Source organism: Toxorhynchites rutilus, chromosome 3, assembly GCF_029784135.1.
Source record: "Toxorhynchites rutilus septentrionalis strain SRP chromosome 3, ASM2978413v1, whole genome shotgun sequence".
Classification (NCBI taxonomy): Eukaryota; Metazoa; Arthropoda; class Insecta; order Diptera; family Culicidae; genus Toxorhynchites; species Toxorhynchites rutilus.
In genome coordinates, this window is record NC_073746.1 from 265,268,033 (window position 1) to 265,274,142 (window position 6,110).

The 6,110-nt window shown below is 39.6% G+C and overlaps 1 protein-coding gene across 2 annotated transcripts in view; it reads left to right on the forward strand.

The window, feature by feature from the left end:
* LOC129778120 (MYND-type zinc finger-containing chromatin reader Zmynd8) overlaps positions 1-6,110 on the forward strand; it is a 29,385-nt gene that overhangs the window by 21,088 nt on the left and 2,187 nt on the right. The gene's annotated exons all lie outside the window — the stretch shown is intronic.

Consider the following 6,110-nt stretch of genomic DNA (forward strand, 5'->3'; position numbering starts at 1 on the left):
ACAGCAACAGAATTGGAATATTTTTATAACAGTGCCTCTATTCATCCGCAAAGACCGACGTGAGTCAAACAAAAAATTCATTTCGTTCCTCTAGCTCGGCCGGGGCTCAACGCAATAAATAAGCCGGAGGAAATAGTGGATGCTGGACAGCAAGAGGCAGAGATGTTTGAAGAAGTAACGTAAATAAAGTGCCGGGCGACCTTACGGCCGGAACCTCAACCATGGCCGATGAAAAGATGGATGTCGGAATGTTTTTGAACCTTTTCGTGGTCTTGGCGGTCAGCTGTCTCTCCGTTCTGGCCATGAAATTACTGGAGGAATTCTTCCGTTTGAAGTTCGCCCACAATTTTTCTATCCTTCGCAGCTGAGGAATGTTGGTAAGGTTTGCGATTTTCGCTACAATGTTTGTCTCCAGTTGATCCATCTCCTCCAGTGATCTCTTGGCATAATGGACAGCTGCCATGTTCGGCCTAAATACCACATCACCGTTGCGTGATACCTCTTTGTGAAGGCGGCAACTTCCGGGTGGTACTTCGTACTGTTTATTTCCCCGTTCATCGCAAGACTCGAAAGAAGAGGGGCTTGGACATTCCCTCCTCGCCGATCGTCAGCAAGAGAAGGATCTTCTTCGAGAACTTGGTGTGGAATATTCGGCGTCAAGTAGGTTTCGTCATGCATTGTGAGCACGACATAGCGCTTCGTCGGACAGAAGTTTATCACCAGCACCTTCAGCTACTTCATCTGACCTCGTCTGAGACTTCCGCATGAAAATGTTCATTTTGACCAGATTATTCTCCACCGTTTGGCCGGTTGTTTCGATCTCTCGGGTTAAGGAGTGGCTGGGAGAGGATGTTGTAAATACCAAATCGGTTCTATCAGGTGGACATGAAGTGCCTCAGGATGTCCATCTTCTTGGCTCCGGGTGGAGCTGGCAGTTAGAAAAATCGTCAAGTTTTCACCATGGCTGCTGCGAGTCAACAGCGTTGAATCATTTTTGTTGGAGGCTTAATAAACATAAGACTGAAGAAAAATTTGTTCCATTGAATTATCTTTTTTAGTTTTTTTTATCCATCATCATGCATACGTTAACACTAAAATTGTTGAAAAATGGCTTGTAGAATTTGAATCGTGCTTGCCGGGCTTAGATGATCTGACTGAGTGAGTTTTTTTTCAAGCGTAAACAAAATCTGTATTACCGAAAAATTACATCTATGTGCCGATATTCTGAAAGCAATAATACAGATCAGGTTTAATTGCAGGGACACATATTATGAATTTCATGAATAAATGAGACTCGTTAAATTATGGCTTATGTTAAAAAAATAAATGGCTTGTGTAAATGAATAAAAATTTTTTGTGTCCCGCGTTAGACCTCTGACCATCTGGTCACTTTAGGTAACATACTTGTTCTAAACTTTCAAATTTCAACTTGCTGAGAGTCCAGCAATCAGGGTGTTTTCGTAAGATTACTCATAACATCCGACATTCTGATAACAAGCTGGCAAAAGCTAAAATCAAAAAAAATCCAATCACCAACTGCTTTGCAAAATCACTCAAATTTTAGCTCTGATAGCGAATTAAGAACAAATTGATTTGTAAATTGATATATTGTGAATATACAACAACAGTAAATGAAGTACGAAGGAAACAGAGCAAAATGTTGAGTGAATTTTGATTGGAACAGAGAGAGTTTTGATTGGAATAGATGACACTATCACTGTGAATAGAAAACGTTGGTTTTTAATGGTTTTCTATGGCATCCTCCGATTCGATCTCAAATAATTTTCATTCAAAGCAAATTTAAAATAAATTATATTTGAAATTAGGTGTACTGATATACCAAGTAAGAATGAGCATATGAGTATTATGAGTACCAAACCAACACATGAGAGTTTTTGGTTTCACTGAAGTTCACTGCGAGTATCAAGCATTCGAGTTCGTGAGTTCATTCGTCAAAATTGCGTTCATGATTGTTGAATTTCTCATGGAATTCTTACGAGATACAGCTTCTCCATCCCGTCATGCTCTTCTCTTCCTTTAGATGATTCAAAAAATCACTTGCCATTGTTCTATTTTTGTCGAATCGCTTGTTGCAGAATAGTTGCGAGTGTGCATTTTTTTCTACTACGTTTCAAGCTTATCTACTGCATATTGAGTAGACTGTAGACTGTAGGCTGGAAGCTATAGCGAGATAGGTGCCAATCAGGAATAATCTGATCATAGTAGATACCACTTCCATTGATGAAGCGTCTCCGGATCTCGCCGCTATGGCTATTACTATTACTTCCACAGGCAGGGTGTCGACTCAAAATCCGAAAATGAATTCCCGGATTTTCCGGTAATTTTTCAGAAAAATTCCAGGTGTAGACTAGTAATTAAATTCTCTAAAAGTACTTTAGCTGTAGCTCCTAAAACATTTAGTTGGATTAAACAATGAAATTTATGAACGTCTGTCGATATTTTACAATAGATGAATAGTTTGTGATTTTTAATTAAGTTTAACGACCACTGATAAGGGTCATAAAAGATTAAAAAAAATGGATTTACTAATACAGTTCAAAGTTATTTTGAAGGAGTATCAAATACTAGTACAGAATGAGACATTTTGATTTTGATTTGGATCAATTTCATGAAACTGTTACGATTTTAACGAAATGCTTTATCTCGCAATCTTTTGGCTTCCTTCTGTACGTTTTCCAAAATTTTCCCCGTTTTACTTCCAGAGATTCCACTTCTGTTTCCCGTAGCCGTTTTATTAACTTTGATTCATATGACGATAAAAAAAGCTCAACATCTTTTTTGAAGCTTTCCGTCCAAAGTGAAGTAAAGCATCATACACTTGCCGCATAGCACAACCGTTTACTCCCACATATTTTCATATAAACATTCGCTAATGGAAAAGCCCTCTCAAAGTTGGGGTTTCTAATGAGAGACAGAAAACCGTTTTGGTAAAACTTCCGTAAACCTGTTTCGGATCATAGTGAGCAAACTTGTTTATGTTGCTAGCAATATTGTTTCAATTGTTTCAAAAAATCTGTTTGAGCTCCACTGATACGTCCAAAATCCGTCAAATATCGAAAAGTCAATAGTCAAAAGCTTCTCGAATCGTTTTCTCTCCATTTTTTATCGGAATCAATGATGGAAAGATCAAGGATACTTCAACTCATCTCAAACGAAATTTCAAGACAAGTCAATCGTAAAATTTTGGCGAGTTTTTTTCATACCTTTGATGAAGCGAGTGAAATATGCAATTCAAAACAAATTCAAAAGCTTTTTTTCTCTTCATTTTGAAAAATCAGTTGCAGCTTGCGTAATATGACCAATCCACATTTATACCGTCCATCGACACAAAAGGGAATTCTTTTTTTTTTTCCAAAATATATATTTTATTAAGGCACATATGGCGTTAGCCTGACGGGGCCGGGAGTTCAATATTTTGACAATTTTTGTCTTACGACTATGTTAGTAATATGTAACCGATTACTCGCGGTTGGCTCGAGGTTAGTATTACAAAGATTCTCATAATTGGGATGTTGCAGTCTCCAGTACTATGTATGTGTGGCCGACATGGGATACTTCCTATTGGGGTGCAACTGATCATTAATCAGCGACGCCCCCCTAGTCTGTACCTCATATCAATCGTGGTGTATATCTCTTGACTCGAGGAATCTAGGGTAGAATAGTCACTGGGCGGTATAATCTTCAGCTCGTGTAGAGTTGTCATGAGCGGTACAACCTTTGGCTCTTGTTGATTGTTCAGTGGCCTGCACAATCTTCGACCTGTGTATCTGTAAAGAGTATGTGTATGTATTGCCGCGACTAAGTAAAAGTTTATCGATCGGATAGGAGGGATATGATACAGGGATACAATGGAGGAAACATCATTAAACGTTGACATCGGCGTTTCTGAGGAACAGGTATAGATGAAGCAGAAAATCAGGATCGCGGCTACCTAAGATATCTCGGACGAGGATAACCGATTGTCTGCCTAGTGCCCTCAATGTTCTGGTGAGCTGAGAGCGGGCAGCATGGAACCGGATACACGACCAGACAACATGCTCGATGTCGTGGTAGCCATCACCACAATCACAAAGATTGTTTGCTGCGAGCCCAATGCGATAAAGATGCGCGTTTAGGTTGTAGTGATTGGACATAAGCCGAGATATCACGCGAATGAAATCACGACCTACATTCAATCCCTTGAACCATGCACTCGTCGAGACCTTAGGGATAATCGTGTGTAACCAACGACCGAACTCATCTTCACTCCACATGCGCTGCCAACATACGAGTGTGTGCTGACGAGGAATGTGGAAAAATTCATTATAAGCAATTTGCCTTCAAAAAGTGTGCCTTCTGAAGCGCCCACCTTAGCTAGCGAGTCCGCTTTCTCATTCCCCGGAATCGAGCAATGAGAGGGAACGCATGCTAAGGTAATCTTGAATAATTTTTCGACCAAAACACTCAATAGATGTCTTATTCTTGTTAGGAAATAAGATGAGCGTTTATCAACTTTCATTGAGCGGATTGCCTCTATTGAACTGAGACTGTCTGAAAAAATAAAATAATGGTCGATGGGCAATGTTTCAATGATCCCTAGTGCGTAGTATATCGCACCCAGTTCAGCGACATACACGGTGACTTTGTTGGGAATTTGTTCAAATATATAATTTTCATGCCTTCTTCAAAAGCTACAAGTCCTGATGCTTGAGAATGCCCCAAGAACATTGACGTCATGTAAATATTTATCAAATCCTTCTCATTTTCATCCCAAAACCTGACATTCAGATCCATCTGGTTCCTCTTTGTAGTCTTGTTCAAAGACTCGCCGAAACCAAAGGCAATGTATAGCTTACATAGTTTCATCGAACCAAAAATCGTCAAAAAGCTCATTTTATCACGCCCTAGTTAGACCTTCTCAGCGTCCTGGTTGTCATGAAAAATTCTTCTCAATACAATAATGGGCCTGATTACGAACGTCACTTCACGGTGAAAAGGGAATAAAATGCATACGAATTGCATACAATTCATTTCGTTTTCACCGTGAAGTGACGTTCGTGATCAGGCCCAATGTATTTTTCAGCAGTGTGGAGTGATTTGTACTACATAACTGTTTCCAGGCACCACAGGAGCTCGGCTTTCATAGTATGATTTTCAAGCATTAATTTATCGATAGTTTTCGAAGAAGAAAAGGAAGGGAATTAGTTGAGGCTGAACGGCAGATACTGATGCCAAAAATGTCAGTAAAATATCGCGAATGTAAAAGCCGTCTACTTTTGCGCGCTGTACTGAAAAACCTACAGAGAGTCAAACTAGTCAAATACAACATTTTTGGTATCATTAACTTTCTAATTCAAAATTATAATTGACGGAATTCCATTTTTTCCAGATTGGTGACGAAATTCCCTGATATTCCCTGACTTTTCCTGACATTGTTTGAATTCTCTGATATTCCCTGATTTTCAAGGATTTTCAAGGTAGTCGACACCCTGACAGGCTCCATATCGGCAGGGTATTTAATCGAGTTTGTTGGGCCAGGGGGTTGGCAGGGGATCGAGTTGGTTGGATTTGTGGAGTCCATAGTAGGACCAATTTCCGTTTCTTATGCATCTTCGATTCCCATGGCTGTTGTTATCAACGAACTAAGGTGAATAAACTCGTCGACCACCTCGAGTTCGTCGCCGTCGATTGCAATGCTACTGCCAGGACGAATTCTGCTTCGATCAGTCCCTTTTGTTAGCATGTATTTAGTCTTAGATGCATTGATCCCAAGAGATCCCAAGAATTATGTCAGCAGCAAAGCAAATTAACTGTCTAGTTAGTTATTGAGCAGACAGAAGAGTCAATTGTCTTGTCAAAGTCTCCCGTGAGTCTCAAACGATTCCAACAGATCTCCTGAAATCCGCACACTGCACCACACACCGTTCATCGTTCCCTGAATCAGTCTTGGACCCTATTATAGAAATCGATTCGATAAGAATTCTGCTCGTTAGCTTTATTTTACTATCGGGGTTTTTAATAAGAGCGTTACAAGTTTTTTTTTTCAATAAAACAAAAACGGTTTTGGATAACATGAAATTCTTTATTCATGTGAAAATACATTCGATGCC